Source organism: Panthera leo, chromosome B2, assembly GCF_018350215.1.
Source record: "Panthera leo isolate Ple1 chromosome B2, P.leo_Ple1_pat1.1, whole genome shotgun sequence".
NCBI lineage: Eukaryota > Metazoa > Chordata > Mammalia > Carnivora > Felidae > Panthera > Panthera leo.
The window spans coordinates 39,887,907-39,908,876 of NC_056683.1; the positions used below are offsets into that span (position 1 = coordinate 39,887,907).

At 45.7% G+C, this 20,970-nt stretch overlaps 1 protein-coding gene and 1 non-coding gene across 4 annotated transcripts in view; one reads left to right on the forward strand and one right to left on the reverse strand.

Annotated features, from left to right (window-relative positions):
- CCND3 (cyclin D3) overlaps nucleotides 1–20,970 on the reverse strand; it is a 98,578-nt gene that overhangs the window by 13,887 nt on the left and 63,721 nt on the right. Inside the window, exon 2 of one of the 3 annotated variants that reach the window (XM_042938749.1) lies at nucleotides 19,554–19,633. The exons of the other annotated variants lie outside the window; for them this stretch is intronic. The gene's annotated coding sequence lies outside the window, so the exon portion shown is untranslated. The remainder of the gene's footprint in view (nucleotides 1–19,553; nucleotides 19,634–20,970) is intronic. 3 annotated transcript variants of the gene reach the window in all.
- On the forward strand, nucleotides 16,930–17,002 carry TRNAK-CUU. The gene has a single exon. It is a non-coding gene; the product is annotated as a tRNA-Lys (tRNA).

A 20,970-nucleotide genomic window follows, 5' to 3' on the forward strand; every position in this document is an offset into this window, starting at 1 on the left:
ACAAACTTCTTTTTTTTTTTTAATTTTTTTTAACGTTTATTTATTTTTGAGACAGAGAGAGACAGAGCATGAATGAGGGAGGGTCAGAGAGAGGGAGACACAGAATCCGAAACAGGCTCCAGGCTCCGAGCGGTCAGCACAGAGCCCGACACGGGGCTCGAACTCACGGATGGCGAGATCATGACCTGAGCCGAAGTCGGCCGCTTAACCGACTGAGCCACCCAGGTGCCCCAAAGGCACAAACTTCTTTACCCATATGGACTATTTATGATAATAAATGTAATACAACGCATGTGGAGGCAGCTAGAAAATAAAACATGCCAGGGATTTCTATAGCAGTGGTGAAGATCTGGCAAATTCTTTGCCTCAGAAAGGGTGAAGAAGACAGTGTTCCAGTCAATGAAACAATCTAGTATACTAAACACGGTCTCAGGGGCCAGGGAGGGGAAAAAATAAAAAAATAAGATAAGGGCACCTGGTGGTTCAGTCGGTTAAGCGTCCGACTTTGGCTCAGGTGTCATGATCCCACACTCCTGAATTCAAGACCTGTGTCAGGTTCACTGAGAGCTCCTAGCCTGAAGCCTGCTTGGGATTCTGTCTCCCTCTCTCTCTCTCTCTCTCTCAATCTCTCCCAAAAATAAATAAGCATTTAAAAATAAATAAATAACAAAAAAATAAATAAAATAAAATAAAATTTGAGACCTAATTACAAACATCATGACTCCTCATCCCTAAATATTTCAGCCTGGATCTCCTAAGAACGCAACAGTCTTCCACATGACCACACTAACACTATACCATAAACAATCTATATACAAAGTTTACACTAACTTTGTATATACTAACACAATACCATAAACAATACCATAGTGTAAATACCATTTACACTAACACAATACCATAAACAATCTATATACAAAGTTCCCCAGTTGTTCTTACTAATATTCTTTTGTAGCGTTTTTCCTTCACAACCCAAGATCCCATCAAGGATCATGTTCGCATTGTTACCCTAAATCTTTTTTTTTTTTTTCTTTGAGACAGAGAGCACAAGCAGGGGAGGGGCAGAGAAAGAAAGGGACAGAGAGGCAGGCCCTGTGCTGACAGCAGACAGCCTGATGCGGAGCCCGAACTCACAAACCATAAGATCATGACCTGAGCTGAAGTCAGACGCTTAACCGACTGAGCCACTCAGGTGCACAGGTTACCCTAACTTTTCTATCTCTTTTACTCTAGAACAGTCTCTGACACTTTTTTTTTTAATGTTTACTTTTTTATTTTGAGGGAGAGAGTGCGAGCAGGAGAGAAGCAGAGAGAGAGAGGGAGAGAGAGAATCCCAAGTAGGCTCCACACTGTCAGAGCAATCTCACGACCCACGAGATCGCGACCCGAGCTGAAGCCAAGAGTCTGACACTTAACCAACTGAGCCACCCAGGTGCCCCACCAAACTGAACATAATTTTGTTTTTCCTTAAAGGATTCAGGAGATACTTCAGGGTACATACAGTATTTCAGGTCACAATTTTGAGCACCTGATGTACAATATTTCAAATTGGTAATCTTCAGAAGTATTTGTCCATTCCTCAGTAAAAACTGAGCATATCATTCCTACGTAGAATAATTTATAAATAATGCCCATACCTGCTACTCTAATATATCATGCACATTATAGAACATACTAAGACATTTTAGGGGCACCTGGGTGGCTCAGTCCTTTAAGCAAATGACTTCAGCTCAGGTCATGATCTCATGTTTCATGAGTTCAAGCCCCACGTTGGGCTCTGTGCTAACAGCAGCCTGGAGCCTGCTTCTGTTTCCCTCTCTCTGCCCCTCTCCTGCTTGTGCTCTGTCTCTGTCTCTCTCTCTCTCTCAAAAATAAACATTAAAAAAAAGAAGAGGGGCACCTGGGTGGCTCAGTCAGTTAAGCGTCCAACTTCGGCTCAGGTCATGATCTCACGGTCCGTGAGTTCAAGCCCTGTGTCGGGCTCTGTGCTGACAACTCAGAGCCTGGAGCCTGCTTCGGATTCTGTGTCTCCCTCTTTCTCTGACCCTCCCCGGTTCATGCTCTGTCTCAAAAATAAATAAAAACGTTAAAAAAAATTTTTTTAACCCAAAAAACAAAAAAACCACACAAAATCTCAACACAGCACTTGCGGGCATCATTACCAATCAGAGAAATCAGAGCTGGCATGTGAGGTGACCTGTTCTCTGTTTCTGTTTCACATCGGAGGCTGCCTTCTTGGCTACTCCACGGGGATGTCCAACAGGCACCTTTAAATTCAACTTCTCCAAAACTGAGATCCTAATCTTCCCCCACCAAAAATGCTCCTCCCACAGCCTTCCCCCTATCAGCAAATGGCAACTCCATCCTTCCAAAACAAGGGCCAAAATACTTGGTGTCACCCCAGACGCCTCTCTTTCAAATCCCACATCCGTCCATCAGCAGAACACAGACGCGCTACTTTCAAAGCATCTCTAGAACCACCCTCTTCTCTTCTCCTCTGCTACCTCTCTGGTCCAAATTCAATTCTTCCTTGTCCTTATTGGTCCCCCACATCCATCCCATCACCTATTTCTGGTTGATTCTATGCCCCCAATACATCTCCAATCCCTCCCTTTTTTCTGTTTCCACTGCCACCACTCTGGCACTGTTGCATCAGCTGGATTACTGTGGTATAGCCTCCCAACGGGGGTCCCTAATCTACCCTTACCCCCCCCCCCCCCCCACTGCCCTCATCTAGACACACTGATGCCCTAGTGGCTCCCATTTCACTCCTGGTGACTGCCAAAGCCCTCATGGTGCCCTGAAGATCCTACGTGATCTGCTCCCACCCCATTTCCCACCATTCTCTCATGCACTCGGCTATTTTTTTTTAATGTTTCTTTATTTTTGAGAGAGACAGAGCGAGAGAGAGAGAGAGAGAGAGAGAGAGAGAGAGAGACAGAGCACGAGCATAGGAGGGGAAGAGAGGGAGACACAGAATCCGAAGCAGGCTCCAGGCTCTCAGCTGTCAGCACAGAGCCCGACGCGGGGCTTGAACTCACAAACCATGAGATCGTGACCTGAGCCAAAGTCAGAGGCTTAACCAACTGAGCCACCCAGGCGCCCCACACTCAGCTATTTCTGGAACAGACACGACATGTCGTCACTAACGTCCTAGATCTGTTTATAGTTTGTCCATTCCCTCACCACCCCACCAGAACAGAATGGCGCCTGATCCATAGATGTCAAAAAAAACCCCAAAAAACAAAAAACAGACAAACCCTCCTTTGAATAAATGAATGAAACAAACTGGATGTAAGAAAAATGCCAACATAAGCCTCACAATAAATGGCAACCTGTTCCAGGTAAAGGAGCTGGTGCGGAGGGGTGGGGCTGGGCACAGGGGCGGCACCTGTCGCACCCAAAGCTGGGAGGTAACTAGCTGCTCAGCTCCAGCCTTCGGCCACGCAGTGGTAATGAGTCCTGATGCACATGCCCTTTGTTTTCAAGGCACACATCATGCTCTAGGGATTGGATCTGAGGGGCGGAGGCAGTTTGCAATCTCTAGTGCATAAATTGCTTGTGAAAAGAAAGCTCAGGTACTAGCCTGAACCTGTTTAGTCTCTCCTTATCATAAAATGAGAACACAGGCTATATATGTACATATTTGCTTTTTCTCCCTCCTTCTGGCTGTCTGGGATTCTGCATAAATGAAGCTCTCCTGTTCTATTACTCTTGCTGAGGTTCCTGTTCAACAGCGAGGGGTAAGACGAGCATGGGGACCTCAAGTGTGGACGAGTCACCTACAGCAAAACACCTGGCAATGAGAGACCTGTCCTTGGGCTCTCAGCTAGGAAGCAAAGAGGCCAGCATGCTTCATTCGAGGCACCAAATAGTCCTAGCATTGGTTTAGCATCATGATTACGTAAGTGAGCTCTAGAGTTAGGAGGATGCCTGGCTCTGCCGTTTGCCAGCTGTGTGATCTTGGGCAGGCTACTTAACTTCTTTGTGCTAGGTTTCTCATCTGCAAACTGGAGACAGTCATAATGCTTACCTCATAGGGTGGTGGCAAAAATCAATGTGGACAAAATATCTACCACAGCGCCAGGATCATAGTTAGTGCTCGGTGGTGCAATAGCTGTGATCATTAACAATCCCCATTTAACAAATGCCTTCCCAGGGTGCCTGGCTGGTGCAGGTGGTGAGCATGTAACTCTAGATCTCAGGGGCATGAGTTCAAGCTCCACATTGGGCATGGAGCCTACTTGAAAAAAAAAAAAAAAAAAAAAAAAGCCTTCCCTGCCCCAGGCCTCAAGAAGGCTTTAAGATGTCCTAGAATATGCTGGACATGAGTCATAGATGAGAAGCTTCCATTTGAAGAGTTTCCAATTTAAGCAGATAACTATGAGGATCCTGCATCATGGAGAAATCCTGAGATGTCATTCAGACAGAAGACTTTTTACCTGGGTATTTGCAACACCCACCAGGGGCAGGTAGGGTGCTTTACGTGATGGGAAGGGTGGGCTGCACTGGGGGTGGTGGCTGTTGGTGGTGCCAGTCACCTGAGTAACACGAGACGGCCTGTGGTGGGAGAGGCAGGGCTGGAGGAGCTCAGAGAGTAAGTGGGGTGGAAGAAGGGAGAGGCAAGGAGTAGTGTGTCTCAACTGTGGGACAACCACCCGTGGCGCCACCCCACAGAATTTTGGGTAATAATAATAATAATTTATACCTGCTAAGCACTTTCTCTCAGCCAGGCACTGAGCGCTTTACCACATTTGCTCTGTGAGTTATAGGTGCTGGTACTGTCCTCATATGATGGGTGGGAACAGAGAGACACAAAGCAGGTAGATATCACAGGGGCACCTGGCAGGCTCAGTCCCTGAAGCGTGCAACTCTTGATCTCGGGGTTGGGAGTTCAAGCCCCACGTTAGGCATAGAGACCATTAAGAAAAAAAAGCACATTTAGAAGTTAGGTATCGCCAACGTCCTACAACTAGCAAATGGCTGGCTGCCTTGGTTTGGGCTCCTGAGCAGTCTCGAAGACAAGGATTCAAGGCAAGTAATTTACCTGGGCGATGGTTCCAGAAAGCACCCAAAAGGGAGCCGGGAAATGAGACAGGAAAGGGAAGGAGGCCGGGGAAGAGTACACGATTGGGTAAGTGTGAGGCACTAGTCTGAGTTCAGAACAAAGCAAAACAACAACGACAAAAACCCTAATTCGTTTAATCCATATAATATCAAAATTTTGAGGTAAAATACTATTACCGTCCCATTTTCCAGAGACGTTAAGCAATTACGCAGTGTCCTATAGCTATGGGATTTGGAACCAGGTTTAGCTGCAAACCGCACCCCCCCCCCCCCACCGCCGCCCCTCTTAACCACTGTGTTGTGATGCCTAGACGGCCACAGCCATCTTGCACTAAGAGAAGGAGCTGACACTTGACAAGGACACATCTACAGGATCAGAATAAATTTCTCTCCCTGAATTGCTGAATTAACCAATGCTGGGACACCCTCCTTCTGGACTTTTTTGTGACATATGAGGTAACAGATTTTCCTTATTGTTCAATTGACTTTCATTCCCCAAGTAAAAGCTCCTTTCTCTACTATCACCCACATGATGGGACAACCTTCAATAGCAAACAGGCAAAGAGTTCTACCAAAACTTCAAGAGAGAAGTGATTTCAATATTACCCAAAGTCTTTCAGAGAATATTAAAAAAAGGGTTCACTTCTCAGTTTATTTTTAGCGTTAACTTTGATTCCAAAACCAAAGAAGAACAGTATGGGAAAAGAAAATTACACTCATGAATGCAAAATCCAAAGCAAGATATTAGCAAATGGATTCCCACAATATCTAAAAGGGTACTCTGTTATGATTATGTTGACTTTATGGCCAAAATGCTCAGTTAGGTTATTTTTTTGAATCTACATAATTTATCACACTAAGGATTAAAGGGTAAAAAAGCAAACAAACAAACAAAAAAACAGCAGATGATCACATCCCAGTAAGAAAAGGACTCTTGGCAAAGGAGCAAAAATGAGAACTTCCTCAGTCTGATAAAGGGGATCTACTAAAACCCTATGGTAAACATCCTGTTTCATAGCGAGACACTGATAGTAAAGCAGGAAAAGTGCCAAACATCCAGGCCAGTGGGAGAACTTCGAGTGCAAAGGCTGGGAAAGACCAAGAAGTACCAGTTCCTCCTCCACGTCCAACCTGTTCAGTCCTTTCCTGAGACTAGCAAAGCCACGTGTTCCCAATGTTCTCATGGTAGACCATCATCTTTCCGCATCTCTCTCAGTAGGTACATTTTTTTTTTTTAACGTTTATTTATTTTTGAGACAGAGAGAGACAGAGCATGAACGGGGGAGGGTCAGAGAGAGAGGGAGACACAGAATCGGAAGCAGGCTCCAGGCTCTGAGCAGTCAGCACAGAGCCCGACGCGGGGCTCGAACTCACAGACCGCGAGATCGTGACCTGAGCCGAAGTCGGACGCTTAACCGACTGAGCCACCCAGGCGCCCCTCAGTAGGTACATTTTTATGAATACCACCATCTTTCTTCTGAGTCCTCAGATTTTAAACTCTAGCGCCATCTTGGATTTCTTTCTTTGGTTTCCTACATCCAATCACTTACCTGGCCCAAAACAAAAACCACTCCTGAAACTAAGATCTCACCCTTCCTACCAGCCTCTGGTGGTCTTTTAGCAAATTTCTCAAAACTCGCCACCAAAGTAAACCCTTTACAGCAGAGAGGAGACAATGAATCTCTCTGAGGAATCTGGTAGCATGATCCAAAATCACCCTCTGCAAACCAGAAATTTATTTAAAGTCTAACGTGCTCCCTTAGAAATGTATAGACATTTAGGATTCTGGGGTATAATATACCCATAATTGTTTTAATATAAAAATAATGGTTTAAGTTACTTATGGTTAAGGAAAATTGAACTCTAAGGAAGCCATGTATACAGTAAGGCTGGCAGGAGTTTCAAACCCTCTTTTGAAAGGCTGGGCTTACATGACTATTGCAAAAGTCTCCCTGAGAGCCTCTCCATCTTCACTGCTGCTTCCAGATAGATCCAGATCAATGGCCCAGAGCCATCAGATTAATCTCTCATAGACACTCTTTCATCTCCAGTCCAAGGACCTGCTTATCAGGTCATATTTTAAAGTCAACCAGCCTGGCTTTTAAAATTCTCCTTCAAGAGGCCCCAATTACCCTATCCAATTTTATCTCAGCAAGAGCACTCTGGTCCGCCTCGAGGCCTTATCATCAACCACTGGCATCTTGCCTCTTTCTCCAAATCCAGCTCTAGCTCTAGCCAGGCCTAGCTCCTGGCCCACCAATTCCATGAAGCTTCCAGGGGTGTAGGAGTGAATAGTCAGGAAAATTTAGAGCCAGAAGGATCAGTGATGCTCAAAGAGAAGCTGACTTGCCCAAGGGCACAGAGCCAGTTCAGGGTCCTTTTCAACTATTCCATTGTCTCCTGTGAATAAAACACTGGAAACCCTTGGGGGTAGGCACCACAGCCTTTTATTCCCAAATTTGGTTAGCCTGCTGTAGGAAGTGCTGTGCATAAAGCTGCATGCACTTTGGTTCCAGACTCCCTGTTCAGGCAATTCCCCTGCTCAGAAATGTCTTTCTTCCACCTTTGTCAGCCATTTACACTTGCAAAATCCAGTTTAAGAGTCCTCTCATTGTAGATTATTTACTTTTTCCTTTTAGTTTTTTAAATGTTAATGTTTATTTATTTTTGAGAGAGAAAGAGAGAGAGTGAGAGAGAGAGAGACAGAGCATGAGCGGCGGAAGGGCAGAGCGAGACAGAGACAGAATCCGAAGCAGGCTCCAGGGTCTGAGCTGTCAGCACGGAGCCCGATGTGGGGCTCGAACTCACAAGCGGCGAGATTATGACCTGAGCTGAAGTCACACGCCTAACCCACTGAGCCACCCAGGCACCCCTTTACTTTTTTCCTTTTAAAATTGTCGCTAGTGGAGGGCCTGGGTGGCTCAGTCTGTTAAGCATCGGACTCTTGATTTGGGCTCAGGTCACCATGGGAGCCCTGTGCTGGGCTCTGTGCTGACAGCTAACAGCCTGCTTGGGATTCTCTCTCTGCCCCTCCCCCACGCACGTTCTCCCTCTCTCAAAAAAAAAAAAAAGAGTATGATTAAATATTTATTAAAAAAATAATAAATAAACAAATAAAATTGTCATTAGTGTTGTTAGCACACTGAGCAAAAAACAAATACACTTTTAGAAGAGAGCCGTACTTCCTCCAAACTCACAAATCTGGGCCAGGTGACTCACTCTATTTTTCTGTTTTTACTTTCCCTCCTGGAGACTGTGTATCATTCATTCTCATTCATTCATTTATTCCACAGATCCTTACTGAGACCCTATGAAGTGCCAAGATACTCTTGGAGCCATAAACAATACAAATATAAGATAGTTCTTTTCTCTTAAAGAGGACACAATCTCCTGGGGGGAAATAAAATGTCTTTGCTTTCCTTCTTAATAATTACCTTTACTTGATTCTTTCATTGACTCAAATATGGGGGTTTTTGGGGCTTTGACTCATCATGTGGCCAGAAAGTTCCCTGAAATCAGGAATTGAATCTTCTCACTTTTTTTGGTATGAAGGTAGAGTTAAAATATGTTCCAGTTAGTACTGATTGTCCTGGTATAATTATTAGTGGTGTACCCTTTCACTATCAAAAGTGCCCCAGTTTGGAATAACACGTGTTGGTGAGGCTGTGGAAAAACCGGAGCCCTTATAACTGCTGATGGGAATGTAAAAGGATGCGGCCACTTTGGAAAATGGTTTGGTAGTTCCTCAAAATGTTAAACATAGAGTTACCCTACAGGGGCACCTGGGTGGCTAAGTCAGTGGAGCACCTGACTTTGGCTCAGATCGTGATCTTACGGCCCATGGGTTCAAGCCCTGCATCGGGCTCGCTGCTGTCAGCCTGTTAGTGCAGAGCCTGCTTCAGATCCTCTGTCCCCCTCTCTCTGCCCCTCCCCCGCTTGCACTCTCCCAAAAAATAAATATTAAAAAAAAAGAGTTACATATAACTTAGCAATTCAATTCCTAAGTATATATGCATGAAAAATAAAAATATACCTCCACCCCAAAAATTGTATACAAATTTCAGAGCATGATTATGATTCATAATAGCCAAAAAGTGAAAGCAGTCCAAATGTCTATCGATGCAAGAACAAATATAATGAAGATGATGTGGTACGTCCATACAATGGAGTATCACTCAGTCATTCATACAAGAAATGAGGTGTTGATGCACCCTGCAGCCTGAATGAACCTTGAAGCATTATGGTAAGTGAAAGAAGCCAACCACAAAAAAGCACAGTTCATACCATTCCATTTATATGAATTGTTCAGAATAGGCAAATCAATAGAGACAGAAAATAGATTAGTGGTTGTCTAGGGCTGGGGTGGGGGGTGATGGTAATGGGGACTGACTGCTCATGGGAACTGAGTTTCTTTTGGGGGTGATGAAAATGTCCTAAAATTAGATTATGGTGATGACTCCACAACTCTGTAAATATACTAAAAAACTAAAAACTTGTGCACTTTATATAGGTGAATTCTATGGTCTGAAAATTATATTTCACTTAAACCTTTTAAAAAGCATTCCAGTTTGGATAATAAATTATGATCACCTCCTACCCAGGGAGGCCTTACCATCGTGATTGAGACCATAGGAACTTTTGAGTTAGAGAGACCTAGGCCTGAACCTATCACTTACTTGTTGTGTGACCTGGGGGAAATTATCTGCTTTTTTCATCTGCAAAACAAGGTAGCCATGCCTACCTCAGAGGATTGTTGTAATGTGAGGTAATGCATGAAAAGTGCTGGGGATCCCCCAACTCCATATGCAAGTTGCTCAGCTCTTAGTAGGTATCTACACTTGCAAAACTCTAACACTGGATGGACGGATGGATACATGGATGGATGGATGGATGGATGGATGGATGGATGAGTGGATAGGTGGGTAGGTGGATGGATGGATGGATGGATGGGCAGATGGATGGACCAAAGGGTAGAGCAAGCCTGAAGCAACTCAAGATTCAGAGAGCACATTATACTCAGTCCATAAAATAAGATGTTCTTTTAAAAAGGAACTGAAGGAGGGGCACCTGGGTGGCTCAGTCGGTTAAGTGTCCAACTTCAGCTCAGGTCATGATCTCACAGTCCATGAGTTCGAGCCCCGCATTGGGCTCTGTGCTGACAGCTCAGAGCCTGGAGCCTGCTTCAGATTCTGTGTCTCCCTCTTTCTCTGCCTCCCCCCTGCTCATGCTTGGTCTCTCTCTGTCTCAAAAATAAATAAAAACACTTAAAAAATTAAAAAAAAAAAAAAAGGAACTGAAGGAGCAGTGGACCAAGTTCACCACAGCCACCCATTCTGCTTGGCCAGTCAGCCCCCTCCTTAGTGTTCTGAGCCCCACAATGTGAAAAACCCTAGGCTGAGCTTCCTGGAGAATAATGGGGGAGAAGTCAGGATCTCCACTTTCAAGAGAGTCCCCTCAACAGTGGGAGGCTGGACATGTGTGGAGGGACAAGACAGCACACACAAGGCCACGTAAACAAATTCAGGCTGACCAGAAGCACTCCTGGTCTCTGAGTGGCTCTGAGCAGACAACCCAGGCTAGGTTAACTGTGTGTTCCCCCCAGGATGTGGCCTCCATCACCTTCAACCATCTTCTTTTTTTTTTTTTTTTAATTTTTTTTTAACGTTTATTTACTATTGAGAGACAGAGAGAGACAGAGCATGAGCATGGGAGGGGCAGAGAGAGGAGGAGACACAGAATCGGAAGCAGGCTCCAGGCTCTGAGCTGTCAGCACAGAGCCCGACGCGGGGCTTAAACTCACAAACCACAAGATCATGACCTGAGCCTAAGTAGGCTTCTTAACCAACTGAGCCATCCAGGCGCCCCACCTTCAACCATCTTCTGATGTGATATGTCAAATGGTCCCAGAGATGCGTTAACCAAACACTCCTCCACAATCACTTCCCTGGTTCCTCGTCCTCCATCAGGCTCAAGAACTGTCAACATCTTCCAGGGCTTAAGCCGAGGCCCTTGTTTTCTCTTCTCACACACACATCAGAGACCCCACTCTATTCCTTCAGCCTCAGTTCTTCATGCTTCTCCAGTTCTAACCTCCATCCCAAACTCCCAGCCTACACCCCCACCTAGATGTCACACAGATGCCTCCTCAAACTCAAAGTGCTCAAAGCCAGTCCCTCCTCCTTTGTATTCGGTGTCAGTTAACCCCAACCCCCTGAGTCACCCAAGCTAAAAACGCTGACTCTAGTCTTTCTTAGTGCCTCTTGCTCCAAGTTTGTCCAAGTTAACCTATAAGCAGACTCTGTGATCAGAGTGGCTCTGGAATCTGGCCCCTCCACTCAACGCTCAGGCACTCCCACCTAACATTTGGACTGGTGCAATCCTCTCTCTTCTCACTGGCTTCTCTCCCTCCACACACCCCCTCCAGCCCCTGCTCCCCACTACTGCCCAAGCCTTCTTTCAAAAACATCAGGAATGCACACATGCTTCCTTTGCTTCTTAAAACCTTAAAATCCCTAGGATTACCCAGATAAAATCCAGACCTATCTGAAATGGACATGCAAAGTCTGCCATTACCAAAAAAAAAAAAAAAAAAAACACCCATAAAAACCCCAAACAACAACAAACAACAACAACAAACGGCTAGGGATGCCTGGTTGACTCAGCCAGTTAAGCATCCAACCTCAGCTCAGGTTACGATCTCAGGGTTCGTGACTTTGAGCCCCACGTTGGGCTCTGTGCTGACACAGGGAGCTCTCTTTCCCTCTCTCTGCCCCTTCTCCATGCACTCTCTCTCTCTCTCTCAAAATAAAGAAATAAACTTAAAGAAAAAAAAAAAAAGACTGCCATGATCTACCCTAAAATTCTCCCTCCAGCTCTCTCTCCCCTCTCCCAACAAACACACCCTCCACGTACCTAGACTCCAGATACACTAGACGGTCCAGCACGGATGCTCTGGCCTAGCTCACACACTTCCTTCTGCCTAAATGCCCCGTCCGTGCCTCTCTTGCGATGCTTCCTGCCCTTCAAGGCCAGCTCAAATACCACCTCCGCCGACATTTGCCTCAGATCCTCCTGTTGAAGTGTGAAGGAAGGAAGGGGGTGAAGTACAGCAACTGCCCACAGAGGCCACTCTGACTACTGACCAGGGAGGGGGAGTGTGCCTTGGCCGAGTCACCATATTTCAGGGTCTGATCCTCAGCGTTGCAGGAGAAGTATGCTTTCTGAGGCTGCCTGAAGAGTCCAAGCAGTCTAATTGTTCCTAATGAAAGCCACAGAAACAGATACACACTTCAGAAACACAGCGCCACCAGGAGAACCTGAATACAGGGCCAGCTGATCCGCCCAGGCTCTCCTGGACACAGGGAGCAAGCTCCGGCTAGAGGGCTGCATGGGGAACACAGAGAGCCGGCCTGCCCACAGCCAAGGCACCCACCGTGTCCCTCAGAAGACAGTGTAGAGTAATGGCTGAGTTAGTAGTTACAGAGCCTGGGTTTGGAACCACTTATTCTGTGACTTTGATTAATCTACCTAGACTCTTGGTTCCTCATCTGTCAAATGGGGCTAATGATCCCCTTTGTCCTGGCTATTCCCTCTGCCTGGACCACTCTTCCCCTGGATACTCAGGTAGCTCCCTCTCCTTCTTCCTTAGGTCTCGGCTCAATTTTCACCTTTTCAGAGAGGCTTTTCTTGACCTTCTTGCATCAAATAGAAACCCCTCCCCTCATCTCTAAGCAACCCCCGTCCTGGGTACCCTGCCATATCCACAGTGCCTGGACCAAGGCTTAGGCAGAGGGAATGTTCTGTAGGTACAGCCAGAAAGGATGAATGAAGCACGCCTACCCCCATAGAGTTGTGAGAAGATGAAGTGTTTAGAACAGGGCTTGGCCAACATCAAAGATGCGAAAATGTTAAACCTTATTAGGAGAGCCTCCTACTGAGAGAGCCTGCCCCATACCAGGAACCCAGAGATGCCCAAAAGGAGTTGAGGGCTCAAGGGGCTCAGCCTTGTTGGAAAGACAGACGAAAGCTGCAGGAACTCAGTGGTGCTGCAACGAGGCATGAGAACCTGGCAAATTTGGGGTGTGGCTCAGCACTGCCAACAGGGAGGGTGCAAGACAGGACAGTGCCAGGAAAGGAGCCTGGACAGGAAAGCAGGGCAGATCAGGAAGAGCCTGTGGCCACAGGAGAATTTGAGTTGTGCCTTAAAGGCAATGGACTGCCATTAAAGGGGCTAATCTGGATCAGGACCTAGGTACATAAGCAGTTGGACTTTGCCGGGGAGTAAGTAGAGAAAGGTAGTCAAGAGGTTTTTTGCAACAACCTTGGGGTGTCTGGCTGGCTCAGTTGGGAGAGCATGCAACTCTTGATTTCGGGGTGGTGAGTTCAAGACGCATGTTGGGTACAGAGATTACATATAAATAAATAAATAAATAAATAAATAAATAAATAAATAAATAAATAAATAAATAAAGGAGATTCTTGCAATAACCGAACGAGAAGTTCCAAGGGTGGCTTTTTACGAAAATAGAAGAAATGCAGGAAACAAACTGACTGGAGTTCAGTGGCCGAGGGGATGACAGGGGAGGGACAGTCCAAAGATGACTAGGGATTCTGGTTTTGGCCACAATTGGGTGGAATGTGATTAGGAGTCCAAATGAAAGAACAGATTTAGGGGAAAAGGGTTCTCTGTTTCACATGTTGCTTTTGAAGTGCCCACAGAGAAGTCCCATACCAGCTGGACATAATAAATAGGCACCATTTATAGAGTCCTTCCCAAGGGCTTGGAATGCCTAGTGTCTATTTTCATCCTCACAACAATCATTTATAGTAGGCATTAACAACCCATTTCACAGATAAGGAAACTGAGACTGAAAAACAATGTAAAGAAATTTCTAAGGCCCACAGCCAGCAAGCAGCCCAGCTGGGATGTGACCTTCCGGTCATGTCTGATGACGCCCTCCCCTCTCCCCCACCTTCACCTTGGTGCCTAGAGTCTGGACACCCGGAGTATGCACTTGTGATGTCCGCAGCACAGGCAGCCCCGTTGTGGACTGGATGCTGCCACCTGGGGAATGTCAGATGAATGGAATGCAGAAAACACATTTAAGGGGCAGGTGGAGAAAGAGGAACCATGGAAGGAAACAACAGTCCGAGAGGGCAGGAGAGAACGGAAGGAAGCCCAGGGGAAGAGCTGAATGAAGCCCGATCACGATGCTGTCAGAGGTTGGCTGGGCCAGGGCCCCTCCCTCAAGCCCACGGAATGTCAGACCCACAGGGCCCAAGCACCCTCCCACCTCCATTGACACATTGTTTCTTTAGGTATGTTAATAGAGGCCACTGGTTAAAGTTGAGCCTTCCCTGGCTCTGGGACCCTTTGTGTCTGTTCAAATCAGCTTGCATATCTTTGCTCTGACCCATTATGGATCGATTTGATTTTATAGTTTACATCAGAGGGAACAATCTTAATTTCAATTTCTGGGAAGTTTCTTCCAGGCTGACCTCCTGCGGTGTGGAATGCAGCACATTACATCAGGCCTGGATTACACAATGGCACTGTTAAAGTACTCAGACCTCAGTGTTCTTACCTATAAAATGGGGATAATATAAGCTACCTTGGAGGGATGGTTACAAAGGAGAGAGAAGTGTACCTACTCATTTACAGTAATGTGCTGTTCTATTATTAAGTTGATTCTGTTTACTGTTGGACTTCATTCCTCATTATGTGGCAAGTTTCTTAAGAGTTCTGATGCCCCTATGAGGACTTTAAGATACAAAACAGATGAACATAAGGAAGGGAAGCAAAAATAATATAAAAACAGGGAGGGGGACACAACATAAGAGGCTCTTAAATATGGAGAACAAACAGAGGGTTACAGGAGGGGTTGTGAGAGGGGGGATGGGCTAAACGGGGAAGGGGCATTAAGGAATCTACTTCTGAAATCATTGTTGCACTAACTTGGATTGGATCATTGTTGATGCTAACTTGGATGTAAATTCAAAAAATTAATTAAAACAAACAAAAAAAAAAGAGTTCTGATGCCCCTGTTTCTACTCCCAGATGTGGATATCAGAATCTTTAAGTGTGGGGCCCAGGTTCTGTATGTTTGTCCAGGGCTGAGAGCTACAAGCTGGCCTCTAGCCAGGAATCACTCTCTCCTTCCCCTGTTGTCTAGAGATCTTCATACTGACTTTATCAGTCTATCGGTAAACTGCCCCTTAGTAGGCAGGTCTGTCTATCCTGTGATTGGAAATTCTCAGAGGGCCACCCTCCTCCTGGACGGAATGTGGTTCTTCCCCAGTCAACTCTATTGACTCAGGCTTCTTCGTCCATTAAAATAATCTCATTTTCAGAGAACAACCCAGAGCTTTCTAATTTATTAATTTATTCTATTCACTCATTTGCAGTTGCCCCCTTAAACTCTCTACAGCATGAATAATTGGGAATTCAGGCAAAATCTGGGGTGGGGCTAGAAGAAACGGAAAGAGAAATTCAGAGGCACCTGGGTGGCTCAGTGGGTTGAGGTACAACTCTTGATTTCAGCTCAGGTCATGATCTCATGGTCAGTTGTGAGATGGAACCTCATCAGGTTCTACCCTGTGAGCATGCTTAAGGGTCTCCCTCACCCTCTCCCTCTGCCCCTCCCCGGCTCAGTCTCCCTGGCACATGCACTCACTCTCCCTATCGAAAGAAAGAAAGCAAGAAAGCAAGAAAGCAAGCAAGAAAGCAAGCAAGCAAGCAAGCAAGAAAGCAAGCAAGAAAAGAAAGCAAGAAAGCAAGAAAGAAAGAAACAGAAGTTCAACACGAACTCACCCAGGTCTCCTCTAGGTATTAATAACTGCTCTATAATGAATAATAACAACACGAACAGTTAGATAGTAATCACTGTGTCAGGCATTGTTCTAAGTGTTTTACGTATATTAATTATTTTAATCCTCAAACGTACTGTTGTGCCCACTTCACAGAAGAGGAAAGTGAAGTGACTTACCCAAAGTCACACAGTGTAAAAGGTACAGGCAGGAACTTGAACTCCAACAATCTGGGTCCAGGATCAGGATTAATAATTTAACATAAGGTAAGGAGTCTTGGGCTGGGTGGGCCAGAATCAGAGACCACTGAAGAAGGCGGCCCCTGATGCTGTCCCAGGCCTAGGGAGGAATCAGAAGGAGGAGGGACAAGTCCCAGAGAAACTAGACTGGGGGGTGGGGGGGGTGGTCTCAGCTGACCCCAGGCCAAAGGCTTCCTGGATTCCCTGGCAGAGTTATGAGGAACATGAAAGGGAAATTCCTCCAGGAAAAGAAAACATTTTTGAGGGTAGCTGGTTGTTGCTGTTGTTTTTTTTGTTTGTTTGTTTTGGGTTTTTTTTTTTTTGTTTTTTTTGTTTTTTGTGTTTTTTTGTTGTTTTTTTTTTTGCCTCATCTCTGATTTCAGACCCAGGGTTTCTTTGCTGAGTCACGGAGGACATTATGAAAGGCGTGGGGGCGGCACAGGACTGCCACCTCCCCATTCCCAGGGACAGGCTGGGGGCTTCTGCAGCCCAGCTAGCTCCCTGCCTCTGGAAGGTTGATGCCAGATCAACCTTCTAGAATGATCCCATTCTAGAAAAAGTTCACCAAGAAGAAGCAGTTTTTACTGCTTGTCGTCCTCGAATTCCCAGGAGTCTCCTCAATGAATAAGAACATTAATGAACACTTGAATCATAACGAAGTAATAAGTAAGTGACTCAACAAACATTTACCGATCCTCTTAATGAAGGCTTTGGAATCAGACACCCTGGGGTTTGGTTCCTGGCTTCTGCCACTTATGACCGTAAACAAGTGACAGAGTCTCAGTTTCTTCAGCTATAAAATGGGGACTTCTGGGGCACCTGGCTGGCTCAGTCGTTAGAGCATGAGACTCTTGATCTCAGGGTCGTGGGTTTGAGCCCCACGTTGGGCACAGACAATATATACATACATACACACATACATACATGCATCAAATGGGGATATTTATTTCAGCCTACAAGCTTGAGGTGAGAGGCAAATGAGGTAAGAGAGAGCAAAGCTCTTGGCATGCAGTGGACAGTCCACAAGTGGTATCTCGGGGTGCCAGGCACTGTAAAGGGCCAGAAAACAAAGAGGAATACAACTCAACCCTGTAGGAGTCTGCAGTCTGGCGGGAGGGGAACAGAGATGTAATGAATCCACACTGCCAGAAGCTAGAAGAGAAGCCAGTTCCTAAGGCCAAGGACACAGAGGCAAATGACAGCCACCAAGCCTGGGTGGGCACGCCCGGAAGTTCCAACTAAAGTCTCTGGTCCAGGGTTTCTCAGACAATCACCCGCAGCTCTGGGAAAATGCAGATTCCCATTCAACAGTTGTAGGTGGGGCCCAAGATTAGGTATGTCTCTCTCTCTCTCTTTTTTTTTTTAGGTAATCACCAGGCCCAACGTGGGGCTTGACCTTCTGATCCTGAGATACCTGAGATCCTGAGCCAGCCAGGAGCAACCCAGTCCACTGGCCCCATTATGCACTTCGAACCAGCTCCCGCAGCAGGTGCCAGACCATGGGTCACACTTTGAGTCCACAGCAAGGCAGTTTTAGCTGTTGTCACTCACCTACTTTTCTACTATTCTTTGTATCCATTTTAGGGCTAGCTGCTCCAAGTGACTTGCAGAACCCTGTTAACTAGACAGCTAACGGGGTCCCCCCATCTCCTCCCCCCAGATCTCAGAATCAGGCTCAGATACACCCTGCTGACTCTAATGACCACTAAGGTTCATATCCTTGAAGGTGGTTATTTATTCGCTGCCTTGAGCCCTCCCCTTTCCAGGCCAAATCATCCAAATGCTTCCGATGTTTTCACATCCGGTATTTTGTAATGAATTCCCTTGAAAAGGTCACAGACTTGTGAGAAAGGACTTTATTTATGAGTCTTTCAGTAACGTAACCATCCTCATTCCATCCTAGGGGGTGGAAGACAGAAGGGTGTACTAGAAAAGATGAGCATTTTTTGCCATTTAACACAAGATTCCGATAACAAAGATAACACTTAGCTGACAGAAAATAGGGTAAGAAGTGTCACCAATTCAAAGATTATTTTCTTTAATTTTTAAAAATCTTTATGTATGTATGTATGTATGTTTATTTTGAGAAAGAAAGAGTGAGCGTGTGTGCACAAGTGAACAGGGAAGGGGCAGAGAGAGAGAGGGGGAGAGAGACAATCCCAAGCAAGTTCCGCACCGTCCATGCAGGGCTCGGACTCACAAACCGTGAGATGACCATCCGAGCCAAAATCACGAGTCGGACGCTTAACCAACCAAGCCACCCAGGGGCCCGTCAAAGATGAGTTTAGATGAATCGCTGTACCAGAAAACACGAAATGCCCTAAAATCTTATGGCTCATATATGGAACAAACTTTGATGGAGGTTTTTCCAAAATTGACAATTATCCCAATATTTACAGGACATTACCAATAATGATTTGTAAAGCTGAATGAAACTTTTCCAGACTATCAATAATTTTTTTTTAAAAAACTTCCAATCAACTATGCTAGAGAAACACTGGGTTATCTTTTCTATTTGCTCCATGGTAAAGATTACAAAATCACTGTCATAGGAGAATGCAACCAAAGAGGATACAAAAGGTGTCATAGAGGAGCATCAAGGAGTTCACATAAATATTATGTTATTTTTCTGGATTTTGTGATGTTTGGGCTTTAACATTGTTTCCTAGTATGTTGTGATTTCATCACAAAATCTAAATAAATATGCACTTTGGTATCTTTAGTATTGTGATTTTGTACTGTCCTTCTTAAAGAGGGCCTCGAAAATTGCAGAAGCTTTAGACCCAACAAAATCTGAATCTACCCTGGGTATACTGGGAAGCCTGTGGGCTCTGGGGTCAGACCTGGTCTTAAATCACAGATCTTGGGGCGCTGGGGTGGCTCAGTCGGTTAAGTGCCCGACTCTCGATTTCAGCTCAGGTCACGATCTCACAGTTCATGGGATCAAGCCCCGTGTCAGGCTCCGTGCTGACAGTGCAGCACCTGCTTGGGATTCTCTCTCTCTCCGACTGTCTCTGCCCCTCCCCCCACCACCCTCTCTCTCTCAAAACAAATATAAATAAACCTAAAAAAAAAAAAAAAAATCACAGCTCTGCCAGTTGCTGGCTGTGTGCTGTGTGGCCTTTGACAAGTTACTTAACTTCCCGGAACTGTCTTCTTCTCCTTTATCTAGAAATGGAATGGTAATATCTGTCTTGTAGGCTTCTCTGAGGGTTACATAAGATACTGCATGTAAAGTGGCTATTATGTGGCCATCACAATGACCTTGTGGTAAAGAGACAATAGAGACAGTGAGAGGTTCATTTGAGGTCACCCAGCTGAGGAGACGTACTTTAGAAAGAATCTGGATTTCAAGTTTATATTAACAATCTTCCTTTCTCTTATCTCCCACCCCTTTCAAGACAGGAAGTAAAAAGCATCCTGTATTATCACTGAGCTCACCCGCGTTCTTCACCAAAGAGAGGTCACAGAGCTTTTCGCCACCATGTAGAAATGTGCGATGAGCACCCCTCTGACAGAGCCTGTGGGAAATAATGAATCAGATGAAATTAAGAAATACTTGGCCTTTTGTTGAAATCACATATTTGGTTACCAGTTTTGTGTTCTCCTTTTTCTACCAACTCAAACAATCCCAAGATTCTTCTCTTTTTTTCCACAAACGTATGCCAGTTTATTCACAAGCATTGTCTCATTTCATGCTTGCAGTGGTCCCGCGTAATAAGCAGTTGTGACTCCCATTTTGTGGATGAAGAAACTGAGGCTCCGGGAGATACAGCACCTTGCCCGGATGTGACTCCTGGTCTGTCTCATGCCAGAGCCCAGACTTTTAATCATTGGGCCACACTGCCTTCCTGCCACTTGCCCCCACTTGTATTTTTCTGTACGGTGGGATTAGGATTTGGGTGTATTCTGGAATAGGCATGGACAATCAGAGGATTCTTGTGACTCCCTGTCTCCATGGAACTTAGCATTGCCCAGCCCCACCAAACTACTCCTATTTCTCTGTATCTGTCCTACTGGCACATGCTTTTGATCCCAATGCTCCCGACAGAGTAGAACAAAGAGCTGTTTGCCTCTCAAAGAACCACAGGGTGGACGTCATAAGACCTCGGTTCTAATCTGGTTGGTCCACCATTTTGCCCTTCGGCAAGTCTGCTGATCTCTCTGGACCTCGTCTGACGCACTTTAAAAATATGGTAGGAAAGAGATACTTCCAGGATCCTTTACTATCCCAACATCCTCTAAATGAGTCCATCCGGTAAACACACATGCAGGTAATGAACACGTTCCTGCTGATTTTCTGAAGATTCCCCTCCGAGAACTAGAGGGTCTTCTTTTTATAGTGCATCACGAAGGCTGCAAAGGAGATGTGGCCACAGAGTTTAGATAGCCCTGGCTCTGAATCCCAGCTCCACCAGTCCCTGGCTATATGGCCTTGGGCGAGCCCTTAACTTCCTGAAGTTTCCTTTTCCTCCTCCATAAGATGGTAGTTTCATAACGGTCCCCTTCCCAAAAGCTGTGAAGATACAAAAGATGAGGCCTGGAAAGGGCTCACTACCATGCTGGGGACTCAGCATACGGAGGCCATTATGGTCATCACTGTGTACGATGTGCTCAGGCCTCCTCTTCTGCTTTCGACCAGGGACATAAGAACCGAAGGGGGAACCTCAAAGACACACTGAGATGGAAGGGCCAAAGGAGCAAGGGACACGGGATGGACAGATGGTGTAACTCCAGATGGCTGCACATGGCTGATCTGGGGAAGAAAATGGCTCACCCTCTGCCCAGCCCCACCCGTGTGTATCTGGGCAATGTCAATGAGACACTGGGCTGGAAAACGCTAGAGAATGCTAAAATA